Here is a 14434-nt window from a genome sequence, read left to right as displayed (position 1 = left end):
GGCGTCGGCTGAAGTCGCCCCTTCCCCGACGACAGAGCACCTGGGGTATAAAAGTGTCAGGCGACTCCATCTTCCTCAGTTTTTCTTGCCCCAGATGCCAGGTGCCCTCTAGGAAGGCTAAATATATATATAAACAAATACACCATAATAGATCCCCCCAGCTAGCTAATAGAGGGGTAAGCACCCTAGGAATACCACAAAGGGGAAGGAGGGAGGGTAAACCTGACTGCAGATGCATACCTATCGGACATCTACATTTATGGTAGGTACAAAACTGCACTATGTCCTTCAAGGATGCATCTGCAGTCATCACATATGGGTAGAATACCATAGCCAATATGGGGGTGGAGGAACTAGGAAAAGGATGGTGTAGCCAAGATACCCTGCAGGACAGCCGTAGCAAAGCCTGCTCTGGATCTAGAATATAAAGGTAAATTGTAATGCTTGGCAAATGTATGCATGGAGCTCCATGTGGCTGCTTCTAAAATGTCCTTTGTAGCCACCCCTCTTAAGAAGGCTGTGGAGGTGGCTGTGGCACTCGTAGAATGAGGTCTGTTAGCTGGTACAGTATTTCCATGAAATGAGTAACAAAATCGAATGCAATTTCCTATCCATTTTGAAATAGTCTGTTTGGAAATTGCTTTTCCTTGAGTACCAGCAGCATATGCTACTAACAGCTGGTCAGCTTTTCTGAAACCTTTAGTTCTGTCCAAGTAGTAGCGCAACTGTCTGAATGTCCAGGGTGTGCAGTAGTTTCTCCCCTTTGTTTTGTGGATTTGGGAAGAAGGTAGGCAAGTGAATGGCTTGATTCAATGAAACCCTGGATACCACCTTTGGCATAAAAGTAGGATTAGTTCTTAATGAAACTCTGTCCTGGTGAAAAATAATGAATGGCTGCACTGCTATCAGGGCCTGCAATTCAGAAACCCTTCTTGCTGAGGTTATTGCCAGAAGGAAGGCAGTCTTCCATGAAAGGTACTGTAGATCTGCAGATGCTGCTGGCTCAAATGGAGGCAGTGTTAGTTTTTCCAACACAAAGTTAAGGTCCCAAGCAGGAAGAGGTGGTTTCCGAGGAGGTTTGATGTTTTTGATTCCTCTTAGAAACTGTCTTAGGAGAGGATGAGAAAAGACAGGTGGATCAGTATTGTACTCTGCTGAAACTGCTGAAGCATGAATCTTAATAGAAAAGTAAGACAGACCACTGTGGAACATTTCTGCCAAATATTCCAGGATATGTGCCATGTTCATCACCGTCGCATCTAGGCCCTTTGTGGTGTTCCAGATGAGAAATCTTTTCCATTTTGCTGAATATGCCTTTCTTGTGGAAGGGCAGAGAGCTTCCATAATAATATCCTTCACTCTCTGGGATAGCTTATCCTGAGGAGTCGTCAAGGTATTCTCCACGCTGTTAGTTGCAATGTTTTCAGGTTGGAATGTAGAGTTTTGTATCTGTGCTGTGTCAGTAGAAGTGGCCATAGAGGCAGAGGCCATGGTTTCGTACGTGACATGCTCCTTAGCAGTGGGTACCAGTACTGCCTTGGCCAGTCCGGAGCTATCAGAATCACTTTTGGCTGCTCTGTCCTGATCTTCAACAACACCTTGGTCATTAATGGGATAGGAGGAAATGCATACACTGTCAGATTTCTCCAGCTGCAAGAGAGAGCGTCCACTTTCCACGCTTGTGGGTGGTATGTCCTTGAGCAAAATTTCTTCAGTTGATGATTGTGGGGGGATGCAAATAGATCTATGTCCGGGCTCCCCCAAGATTGTGATATCTGTTGGAAGATGTCTGGGTGCAGCATCCATTCGTGTGCATCCACTATATTTCTGCTTAAGCTGTCCGCCAGTGCATTGCCTTTCCCTGGCACAAACTGAGCTTGCAGCTGTATATTGAGTTTCAAGGAAAGATCCCACAGATTCATTGCCAGTCTGCAAAGAGGGTAGGAATGGGTACCTCCTTGCTTGTTTATGTACCACATAACTGTGGTGTTGTCTGTCCTTATTAGCAGGTGGCCTTGATGCAGAAAGATTTTGAAGGCCTCGATTGCATGCATCACTGCTAGCATTTCTTTTTGATTTATGTGCATGCGTAGCTCCTTTCGTGACCACTGTCCTTGAATAACTCTGCCCTCCATGTGTGCTCCCCAACCTAGGTCTGAAGCATCCGTTGTAATAGTTTGGCAGGTATTTGGCTTTTTGAAGGGCAACCCCCTGTTGGACTGGCTGGCCTGAGCCCACCACAGAAATTCCTTGTGAAGGCATGGAATGAGTGGGATTAAAGTTTCCAAACTGTGACTGTGCTGAGTCCATAAACTCCTTAGGTACCACTGTAGCTTTCTCATATGAAGCCTTGCTTGTGGAATCAAAAGAATACAGGATGTCATGTAACCCAGGGCCTGCAGGATTTTCCTTGCAGTCAGCTGAGTTTGCCTTGTCAGATTCTTGAAGTAATCCGGTAGCTGTCTTTGTTTTTTCTTCTGTGAGATAAGCCATTTGGGTGGTTGTATCTAGATCCGCACCCAGAAAGATTATTCTTTGGGATGGAACAAGTCTTGATTTGTGCATGTTGACTGTATATCCCAAGGCCTGTAGAAGATTGATGGCATAATTTAAGTCCTTTATCAAAGTTTGTTGGATGTCCGCTTGTATAAGGCAGTCATCCAGATATGGGTATATTTGAATCCCCTGAAGTCTGCAGTGTGCTATTACTGATGCCAGGCATTTCGTGAATACTCTGGGCGCAGTAGATAAGCTAAAGGGCAATGCTGAGAATTGATAATGCTCTGACCCTGCAAGAAATCTGAGGTGTCTTCTGCAACTTTGATACGGACATGCAGGTATGCCTCCTTGAGGTCTAGAGTCACCAGCCAAGACCCCTTGCCCAGCATGGGAAGGAGTTGCTGTAGAGTCAGCATTTTGAATTTTGGCACAATGAGATGAGTATTCAGTGCAGACAAGTCGAGAATTGGTCTCCATTGATGCTCTTTTCTTGGAACAAGGAAAAGCCTGGAGTAAAATCCTTGGCCTTGTTCTGAAATAGGAACTTTTTCTACGGCTTTCATTTGTAGTAAGTTTGAGATTTGTTTCAAAGCCTCTGCCCTTTGATTTGGTGGCAGACCTGGCATGCCTTTTCTTTTTGGCAATGTGTGGAAATGGAACCTGTATCCGTTGTCTATTATTTGGAGTGTCCATTTGTCTCTTGTAATGTTGTGCCAATTTTTTGAGAATAAAGAAAGCTTTCCGCCCAAAGGTGCTTCTAATTGAGCCCTGGTTGGCGGAATCAAAGCAAAGTCATCGAGTTTGTCCTTGTGCAGCAGTTGTAGGCCCTGAACTGCCTGTCTGGATTGGTGGTTGCCATTGACGGCCTCTGTAAGAGCCCCTAGCTTGCCCTCTACCTCTGGCATGCCTGTTCCTGCCCCTTTGAAATCTTTCTGTGTCCGGAAAGGACCAATTCTTGGAAGGCCAATTTCTGCTGAATCTAGGCGGTTGGACTTGAAGAAAATCCTTAACTGTTTGTACAGATTTTGCCTTTTCCTCAAATTTCTTTAGGACTTCTTGAGCAGTGGAACCAAATAACTTTTGCTTTTCCAGTGGAGCATCCAAAAGCTTAGCTTTAACATGGTCTGGCAGAGATTGTTCCTTCAGCCAAGCATGCCTATGTATGACAACACCCGTCATTGCTGACCTACATGAAGCTTCCAATGCATCATAACCACACTGCAAGAAATGGTTGCTAACCTGCTGGGAGTTATGTACCAGATCCTGAAGGGATTTACGGTCAAGGGGTTCAGTAGAAGACAGTTTCTTATGCATTTCTTCTAACAAATACTCTTGGTACTGTATCATATGAAATTGACAACTTAATGCCCTCATAGCAAGAGTGGCAGAAGTATACACTTTTTTACCCCATCTCTCTAATGCACTGGACTCCTTTGCAGAGGGGAGTGGGTTCTTAATAGTAACAGCTGCAACCCCTTTAGGGCCCTGTGAAATAGTTTCAGGATCAGCAGAGTGGGCCTTGTAAAGAAAATTATGTGTGTCCGGGACCCTGTAATACCTATCGGGCTTAACAGGGGCCGGAGGCAGAGTGTCAGGGGTCATACTAGAGTCAGAAATACACATCATCAATAACATTTAAAGCAGGAGGAATAGCCAAAGGTCTATGCTGAGGTAAATGAAAAGTTTAGTCTTTTCCTGGAATCAGAATATTCCTGGCCCTGCCATTTGAAATGCTCTCTCATAGTGTGAAGGGTCTCCCCAAAGGAAAGCTCTTCAGGAGGGGAGGCTGAGGGGATAGATTCCTCTGCATCAGAATCCTCGTAGGCCGAGTAAGCCTCCTCCTGGTAGTCTGAGTGATCCGAGCCATCAGAGGCCTCCTCTGAGGAAAGGGGATCAGGGGGATCCACCCTGGGCCTTTTGTCTAGAGGAGGTTGGGAGCCCCTGTCCGGATGGGGCTGAGAGCCCCTGATTAAAGAGACAAGATCCTCTGCTAAGGTTAAAATCTGTGAACTAGAAGAGGGTCCCTGAGGAATAACCCTGGGAGGCATGGCTTTAGTGTGTTCTGCAGCTTTAGCCCTGGTGAAGGCCTTAATGGACATGGATGCAGGAGGCCTGGCTGCACCACGTGCTGGTGTAGCTTTGTCTAAAGGTATGGTGTCGGAAGATTCCAATACACCAGTTTCTGAAGGCAATTCTGTAACCGACTCGGTAGGAGCCTCCGGGGCCGAGGCTGTCGGTTGTATTGTTTCAGGGTTCGGAAGTTCCAAGGACTCTATCAGCCGAGACACTCGCGGTAGGCCTAGCCGCGGTTTCAGCCGAAACCGCAGCCCGCATGTGTCGGTCCTTGTCTTTCCGTTTCTTAATTAAATGTGATGTTGAGGTTTCCGACGGCATTTTGTATGAAAAACTAGCCCCAAAAAACTCTTCTGCGAACTCCGACCGACGTCTAAAAGTGCATCGGTTGAAGGAAGCGCAGGCTGAACAGGCCGAGACGTCGTGGTCTGGGCCTAAGCAGGGGAGACGGTAAGAGTGGAAATCCTTATGAGGTATTTGTTTCCCACAAGTTAAACAATTATTAACTTTTTCTGACATCGGCTGAGGCAAGAAAGAGTCCCCAACGGGGTACTTAGCGTTTGAAGTCTTCAGATAGCGAATTTACAGGAGCTGGCTGACCGGCACTTGCGAACTGCTTCTGCTTCGGGCACCACGCGGCAAGAAAGACAGAGGAAGATGGCGTCGGCTGACGCTTTTATACCCCAGGCGCTCGGACGTCGGGGAAGGGGCGACTTCAGCCGACGCCGGACCCAGACTTTGGAATCCAGCCGACTGAAGGGCTGCCTGAGGCAGGACAACCCATATGTGATGACTGCAGATGCATCCTTGAAGGACATCTGTGGTGTTGCCTGTCTTTGTCAGGAGTTGTCCTGGCAGGATAAGGTATTTGAAGGCTGTCAGAGCATTCTGTACAGCTAACATTTCTTTTTGATTGATATACAGATGAATTTGTCCTGGGCTCCATTTGCCTTGAATGCATTTGCCTGCCATGTGAGCCATCCACGCATAGTCTGATGCATCTGTTTTCAGAGTTTGGACAGCAGGGAGTTGTGAGAAAGGGAGTCCCTTGTTGTGGTTGCAAGCCTCCGCCTACCAAAGGAACTTTGTCCTTAGGCAAGGAATAATAGGAATCACTGTTTCCAGGTCCTGGGAATGCTGACACCAGAGACTTTTTAAGTATCACTGAAGTTTCCTCTTATGCAGTCTTGCATATAATCAGTAGAATACATGAGGCCATGAACCCTAGGGCTTGCGGTATTTTTCTTGCAGATAGCCGAGTTTGGGTGGCCAGTAGTATGAAATAACTGGTCAAACCTGCTTTTCTGGAGTGAGGAATGCCATCTGGGAAGTTGTGTTCAAGCTTGCTCCCAGGAATACAATCTTTTGGCTGGGTACCAGATGTGATTTTTTTTCGTTGATGGTATACCCAAGAGAAGTTAGGAGTCTCTCTACAAACATCAGGTGCTGAAGTAGCAATTCCTGACTGTCCGCCTGAATCAGGCAATCATCCAAGTATGGGTAAATTTGAATATTTCTCTGCCTGCAGTATGCAATGGCTGGAGCCAGGCACTTTGTGAATACCCTGGGTGCAGTAGACAAGCCAAAGGGAAGTGCAGAGAACTGATGATGCATACAGCCTGCACTGCAACAAAGATATTTCCAACACGATTCCCTTATGGGGATGTGCGGATAAGCTTCTTTTAAGTCTAGGGTGACTAGCCAGGGGAAGGAGTTTAGGGATGATAGATCCAGAATAGGGCAGCAAGAGTTCTCTTTCCTGGGCACCAGGAAAAGCCTGGAGTAGAAACCTTGTCCCCTTTGCTCTGTTGGCACAGGTTGAATAGCCCTGATAGTGAAGAGAAAAAGAACTTGCTTTTGGGCCTCTGTCCACTGGTTTGGAGGAAGGTCTGGCAATCCATATGAGGTTGGCAGTGTGTGGAAATAGAATCTGTATCCCTGGGATACAATGTTTAAGACCCTCGGTCCTGGGTAATATACTCCCAAGTTTTATGCATGCAGGGCGACTTTCTCCTAGGGGTGCAAGTACTTGGGCATGGCTGGGAAGGATTAAGGACAAGTCATTGTGAACTTTTTCCATAGGGGTGACTTACCACTCCCAGTTTTTGAGGAGGGATCACTCCATTGTTTAGATCTGTGCATACCCCGAGACTGTAGTCTTTGTGTTCTGTTGCCCCTGGGTTTGGCTGAGAAGGTCTGGAAGGGACTGGAAAGGACCAGTTTTTAGAAGGCCAATGCCTACTGAATCTAGGTGGCTGTACTTGTAAGAAATCTTTAACAGTTTGCATGGATTTAGCTTTTTCCTCCATCTTTTTAACAACTTCTGCTTTAGAGCCAAACAAGCATTCTTGGTTTAATGGATCAAGCAATTTTGCCTTGACATGGTCTGGCAAGATTTGTTCCTTCAGCCAATCATGCCTTCTCAGAACAAACCCAGTGACAGCAGCCCTGCAAGATGTTTCTAAGGCATCAAAACCACACTGCAAAGTATGTTTACCAACTTGGTTTGAAGAATGCATTAAGTCTTGTAAAGGGTTTACCTTTAAAACCTCGAATCACACTTGTGCGAGTGGTCATATCCTCGCATTGTAAAAATGAAACTGTAAAAAGCGACAGTTTCTAATGTTCGAAAAGCAGCAAATCGAACAGCCGATTCGCTGTTTTTCGAACGTGAATGTTGACAACAAAAGTATATGCCGTGTAATGCAGGGGGAAGCCCCCCTGCACCCCCCACACCCCCTTCTTTATTATTCTAACTCTGAGATCGCACTACAGCGGGGAATGGAACCAACTCCCCACTACAGTGCGCTCTGCCCCTAAATGTCGAATGTGCAATGCGCGACTCTCACTGTGCATTCGCTCATTGCACATTAGAACAGTCTTCCGTTCGAAGTTTTCAGAACTTGAAAACTGTCTTTCGAACATTTGATGGTCGCGCCCGTGTGTAATACGTACATGTAAAGGTAAACCCTTGTAAAGTCCTTATTTCCAGCACATTCAGGAATCAACAACATTTTTTGTTTAATTAGATCAACAATATGCTGCTGGTACTTCAACGTGTGAAACTGGCAATTTAAAGCCCTGAAGGCAAGCTTTGCACAGGTAAAAACCTTCTTACCCAATCTGTCTAGAGCCCTAAAATCCCTGTCCAAAGGGGTAGGGTTTTTGGCTGTAGAAGCTTTAATACCTTTAGGTCCCAGGGAAATGGTCTCTGGATCTGCAGTGGGATTTTTAAAGAGAAATTTGTGAGAGTCAGGTGCTCTGTAGTATTTGTCAGGCTTTCTAGGAGCAGGTGGTAAAGTATCAGGGGTAAGGCTGGATTCCATGAAGACATCATCTACAATATCCAGGACAGGGGGATATAGCTAAAGTTCTATCCTGAGACAAGTCTAAAAATTCCGAGTCTCTTTTTGGACTGAGGGTAGTTCTGGCATTCCCAGCGGAAATGCTCTCTTAGGGTATGCAAGGTTTCACCTAAAGAAAGGTCCGGGGGGGCTGAGGGGAGTGAATCCTCTGCATCTGAGTGCTCACAGGTAGATAAGGGTATGTCCTGGTAATCACACTCAGAGACATCAGACTCATGGTCTGAAGAATCAGAAGGAAAATCAATTCTTTGTCTTTTAGAGGGGGAAGGCTGGCTTCCCCCAATTAAAGTAATAAGGTCTTCAGCCATTCTAAGCATTTGTTTCTGTGGCATGGGAGCTTGAGAATGTGCTTTGGTCATTGGTTTCCTAGGCATAGTGCAAATTCTGGGCCTGAGAAATTCAGCAGATTTAGTCCTTAAAAAAGTAGATGGTTTGATACGAACATCGGAAGGCCTGAATACACCCTCAGAAGCCGGTGCCTGCAAAGCGGCTCCGGACCCAGCCAAGGTAGAGACATCTGCAGATTCCATAGTCGAAGCATCTTGCCGCATACCTGACTCCGAATGGGTCTCAGTAGAGACCTGCGAATTTGTATAAGCAGGTAAGAGGGGCTACGAAAGTGCCTCACTGAGTGCTGGTGGACTGGCGACTACCTTAATGAAGTGTTGTCAGCAATTTTGGACCTATGCGGTCTGTCTCTGTCTTTATCTTTGCGTTTTTTTCGATAGATCAGTAGTCAGATGGCTTATCGAAGCTATTTCGAAATACAAAGAACAAGGGCAAAAGAATTTAAAAACAAAAATAGCTTGACGAAAAATAGTTCAGGCTTTGTAAAAGGCACAAAACCAACAGCGAGGGACGTCGTGGTCTGGGCCTAAACAGGTGACTCATTAAGAATGAAAATCTGAGATATTTCCTTTCCACAGGCAAGACAACTGTTAACTTTTTCCGACGTCAATTAGAGCAAGAAAAAAAGATCCCCAACGGAGTACTTCACTTTAGAAGACTTCGGGCTTGAAACTCGAAAAACAAAAATTTCAGGTAGCTGCCGACCGGCACTTGCGAACTGCTTCTGCTTCAGGCTCCCGCACGACAAGAAAAACTGATGTAATGGCATTGGCTGCATATTTTATACCCCCTGATGTTATGGATGAGGCGACAGCATCCAACGCAGAAATCCCAAGACTCTGGTATTCGGGCTGACTGAGAGCTACCTGCAGGAAGATAACCCAAGTGTGAGGACTGCAACAGTGAAACATGAACAGAAGGACATCTATCATTATGGTAAGGTTTCACAGAACTATTCTATGTCCTTCTATTCATCTGCTGCAATATTCATTACATGAGGGAAAACGCCAAAGCTCATGAAGTAAGGGAGTAAGGTGCAGCAGAGGAGCTTTCCAGGAACCCATACATTAAGCCATGCTCTAGATTTAAAGATTCCATATAATTTGTAGTGTTTGGTGAAGGTACAGACTGAGGTCCATGTAGCAGCTTCAAGAATTGAATTAGTAACCAATCCCTTGAAAAAAGGCACAGATGAGGCAACAGTCATGGTAGAGTGAGCTCTAATAGAGGAAGAGAGAGTCTTACCATGGTGAGTGTAGCAAAAGGTAATAGCCTTGGAAATCCAGAAGGAAATAAGTCTGCTTGGACACCGCCTGCGCACTGGGATGGTAAGAAACAAAAAGCTGATCTAACAAATTTGGTTTTGTCAAAATAAAAAGTAAAGTTGTGTACCTACCATAAATGTAGATGTTAGAGTGTATTCACAATTGCAGTCATTAACTCTTGGGTTATCCTGCTGGCAGGCTACCCGCAGTCGGCCTGAATTCCAAAGTCTAGGTCCGGCGTCGGTTGCTGTCGCCTCCTCCCTGATGTCAGTGTGCCAGGGGTATAAAAGATGCAGCCGACGCCATTTTCTTCAGTTTTTTCTTGCCCCAGATGTCAGGTGCCCCCAAATAGGAAGGCTTAAAGGTATGCCAATAAAGCATGCATGCACAAAAATAAACATTTCCTTCATCTACAAGCAAATACACCACATAGGTTGTATAGAATAGAGAAGTACAGAAAAGTCCCAGCAAAGAAAAGGGGGATGGTGGGTGGGAAAAGTACAGTTTTGTACCTACCATAAATGTAGATGTCCGAACTGGATAGCATCTGCAGTCATAACAACTGGGTTGTCCTGTCGCCAGGCAGCCCGGTTGGCCGGATTCCAAAGTCGGGTCCGGCCGGCTGATGTCGCACTTCACCCGGCGTCATCTCTGCTGGTCTTGGTATAAAGGCATCAGCCGACCATTTTCTTCAGTGTTTCTTGCCCCAGATGCCAGTTGCCCTCTTGGAAGGCTAAATTTTGGGTAAAATGCCAATGTTTCCCAAAGGATAGAAGGCAAACAAAAAATAAGCATGTATGTACATATATACAAACAAATACACCATAAGAGACTCCCCCCCACCAGCTAGCTATTAGGAGGGTAAAAACCCTAGGAGTACCACAGAGGGGAAGGAGGGAGGGTAATCCTGACTGCAGCTGCTATCCAGTTCGGACATCTACATTTATGGTAGGTACAAAACTGTACTATGTCCTTCATGGATGCATCTGCAGTCATAACAACTGGGTAGAATACCATAGCCAACTAGGGGAGGAGGAAGAATAGATTATGGTGTGGTTAGGATCCCTTGCAGTACAGCAGTGGCAAACCCTGCTCGGGATCTGGAATACAGAGGTAAATTATAATGCTTGGCAAATGTATGCACGGAGGTCCAAGTAGCCGCCTCAATAATGTCCTTGGTTGCCACTCCTCGTAAGAAGGCTGTGGTAGTGGCTGTTGCTCTTGTAGAATGAGGTCGTATGTTCTGTGGAATTGGTTTTCCATGGAAGGAGTAACAGAATCGTATGCAATTTCCTATCCATTTGGAGATTGTCTGTTTGGAAATTGCTTTTCCTTCCCTTCCTGTTGCATAGGCTACAAAAGCTGGTCAGTTTTTCTGTTACTTTTGTTCTGTCCAGGTAGTAGCGTAGCTGTCTGTGTACATCCAAGGTATGCAGCATTCTTTCCCCTCTGTTTTGTGGGTTGGGGAAGAAGGTAGGTAGGTGGATTGCCTGGTTTAGGGACACTCTGGATACCACCTTAGGCATAAATGTAGGATTAGTCCTCATGGACACTCTGTCTTGGTGGAAGATTAGGAAGGGTTGTACTGCCATTAGGGCCTGAAGTTCAGAAACCCTCCTTGCTGAGGTTATTGCCAGTAGGAAAGCAGTTTTCCATGAAAGATGCTGTAGGTCTGCTGTTGCTGCTGGTTCAAAAGGTGCGAGTGTCAACTTTTCTAGCACAAAGTTCAAATCCCAAGCTGGCAGTGGTGGTTTCCTAGGAGGTTTTACATTCTTGATCCCTCTGAGGAACTGCCTGAGTAGAGGATGCGAGAAGACAGGTGGATCAAAGCTGTATTCTGCTGAAATAGCTGATGCATGTATCTTGATGGAGGAATAGGACAGGCCTGTATGTAGAAGCTCTGCCAAGTACTCCAGAATGTTAGCCATATCTATATTCGACACATCCTTCCCTCTTTCAGCACTCCAAATGACAAACCTTTTCCATTTCCCTGCATAGTTCCTTCTTGTTGAAGGTCTGCGGGCTTCAAGGATAATGTATTTAACCCTTTGGGAGAGATCTGGAATAGTTGCTGCTATGTGATGTGCCATGCAGTCAGCTGCAACGTTTTTAGGTTTGGATGCATGATGCTGTAGTTGTTCTGAGTTAACATCAAAGGCATCAGGGTATTGACCACATTTTGTCGAGACATGCTCCTCAGCAATGGGTACCAGTGTTGTCTTGGCCAGTTTGGAGCTATCAGGATTATCCTTGGGCGTTCCTCCTTGATTTTTAGTAATACCTTGTGTATCAAGGGAAGAGGTGGGAATGCATATGCTGTCAGGCCTTTCCAGCTGAAGGAGAGCAAATCCACTTCGATGCAAGTGGATGGAATTGTCCTTGTGCAGAATTTTTGAGCTGGTGGTTGAGAGGGAAGCGAATAGATCTATCTGTGGCATTCCCCATTTCTTTGCGATGGTCTTGAAGATGTCGGGTGTAGCATCCATTCGTGAGCATCCGAGGTGGTTCTGCTTAACATGTCTGCTAGAGTGTTCTCCTTTCCCGGTACAAACATTGCCTGTAACTGGATGTTGTAGCTGAGTGCCAGGTTCCAAAGGTCCAAAGTCATTCTGCATAGGGGGTATGAATGAGTGCCTCCCTGTTTGTTGATGTACCACATGACTGTGGTGTTGTCTGTCCTTATCATCAAATGGCCTTCTTTGAGAAATGGTCTGAATTTTTGGATTGCCAATTTTACTGCCAGCATTTCTTTTAGGTTGATGTGCAGGTGAAGTTGGTCTTGGGTCCACAATCCTTGCACGCATTTGTCCAGCATGTGAGCCCCCCATCCTAGGTCTGAGGCGTCTGTTGTGATGGTTTGGCTTGCTTGATATTTGTGAAAGGGTAAGCCTGGGTTTGACTGGCATGCTTGAGCCCACCATAGGAACTCCTGTTTTAGGCATGGAATTAGTGGAATTTCTGCTTCTAGGCTGTGCCTGTGTTGGGACCATAAATTCTTTAGGTACCACTGTAGTTTTCTCATATGCAGTCTGGCATGTGGAACCAAGATTATGCATGATGCCATGAAGCCCAAGGCCTGCAGAACTTTTCTTGCTGTTAGCTTGCTTTGGTTTGTTAGTGCCAAGTAGTAAAGAGGGAGATCTTTTTGTTTTTCTGCAGTTAGGAATGCCATTTGTTTTACTGTGTCCAATTCCGCGCCCAAGAAGGTCCTTGTTTGGGATGGAATCAGCCTTGATTTTTGCAAATTGACTGTGTATCCCAGTGCTTGTAGCAAGTAAATGACCCTTTGTAAATCTGTTGTCAGCTTGCTTTTGTTGTCCCCTTGTAGCAGGCAGTCATCCAGGTATGGATAAATTTGGATTCCCTGTAGTCTGCAGTGGGCGATTACTGATGCCAGGCATTTTGTGAATACTCTGGGTGCAGTAGATAAGCCAAAGGGCAATGCTGAGAATTGATAGTGCTCTGATCCTGCAAGAAATCTGAGGTATCTTCTGCAAATTGGTCGAATGGGGGCGTGCAGGTATGCCTCCTTGAGATCTAGAGTTACCAGCCAACACTCCTTGCCCAGCATGGGAAGAAGTTGCTGTAGGGTCAGCATCTTGAATTTTGGGACAATGATGTATGTGTTTAAGGTGGACAGATCGAGAATAGGTCTCCAACTTTTTCCTTTCTTGGAACTAGGAATAGTCTGGAGTAGAATCCTTTGCCTTGTTCTGATATTGGTACTCTTTCCACAGCTCTCATCTTTGTTAATTGCATTATCTGCTGTAGAGCTTCTGTTTTTTGATTTGGAGGTAGGTTTGGCATTCCTCTTTTGACTGGTATAGTGTGGAAGTGGAACCGTAACCTTGGTCTATGGTTTGCAAAATCCACTTGTCTTTTGTGATATAGTGCCAGTTCTTTGAAAATAAGGTTAATTTTCCGCCTAAGGGTGCTGCTATTTGTTCCCTGGTAGGCGGAGTTAGAATCAAGTCACTGTGATTGCCCTGTTGTAGTGGTAGTGGCTGTGCCTGTGGCTCTGTTATTACCTTGCCACTGTCGTCCTCTGTAGGCACCCCTCTGGATTGATTTCTGCCTCTGGAACGTCTATTCCTGCCCCTTTGGGATCTTGTGGAGTCAGGAAAGGACCAATTTTTGGCAGGCCAGTTCCTGCTAAACCTTGGGGGCTGAACCTGCAAGAAATCTTTAACCGTTTGTACAGATTTTGCCTTTTCTTCCATTTTCTTCATTACCTGCTGGGCAGGTGTACCAAACAAACTGGTCTTATCCATAGGAGCATCTAATAACTTAGCTTTAACATGATCTGGTAAAACTTGTTCCTTCAGCCATGCATGTCTTCTTATCACTGTGCCAGTCATGGCTGATCTAAATGAAGCCTCCAGTGCATCATAGCCACATTTTAAGGAATGGTTACTAACCTGTTGTATGTTATTTACCATTTCTAATAGATTTTCTTATCTATAGAGTCATCAGAGGATAGCTTTTAGTTAACTGATCAAGCATAAACTCTTGGTATTGTATCATGTGAAACTGACAGTTTAAAGCTCTAGCTGAGAGAGTAGCAGAGGTGTAAACCTTTTTGCCCCATCTGTCTAAAGACCTGGCTTCCCTTTCAGAAGGAATAGGGTTTTTGCTGTGGTTGAGGCTACTGCCTTAGGGCCCTGGGATATAGTTTGGGTCTGCAAGAGGGGCTTTGTATAGGTGATGATGAGTGTCTGGCACCCTGTAAAATCTATCTGGTTTGGCAGGTGCTGGAGGTAAAGAATCTGGTGCAGTGCAAACATCATTAAATGCATCGTCCACAAAAGAGAGGACAGGAGGTATAGCTAAGGGCCTGTGTTGTGGTAGGTGCAGAAAAAGTCCTAAGTCTTTTCTGGAGTCTGA

General features: G+C 45.5%; 1 protein-coding gene across 1 annotated transcript in view; it reads right to left on the bottom strand.

The window, feature by feature from the left end:
* The window catches only part of NCOA3 (nuclear receptor coactivator 3), a gene marked incomplete in the record, with an annotated part of 973610 nt that overhangs the window by 880619 nt on the left and 78557 nt on the right, over nucleotides 1–14434 (bottom strand).

Source organism: Protopterus annectens, chromosome 12.part0 (assembly GCF_019279795.1).
Source record: "Protopterus annectens isolate FY-2018-M chromosome 12.part0, PAN1.0, whole genome shotgun sequence".
Classification (NCBI taxonomy): Eukaryota; Metazoa; Chordata; order Ceratodontiformes; family Protopteridae; genus Protopterus; species Protopterus annectens.
The sequence above is the reverse complement of the archived record's forward strand: the minus strand, read 5'-3'. Positions and strand labels throughout refer to the sequence as shown.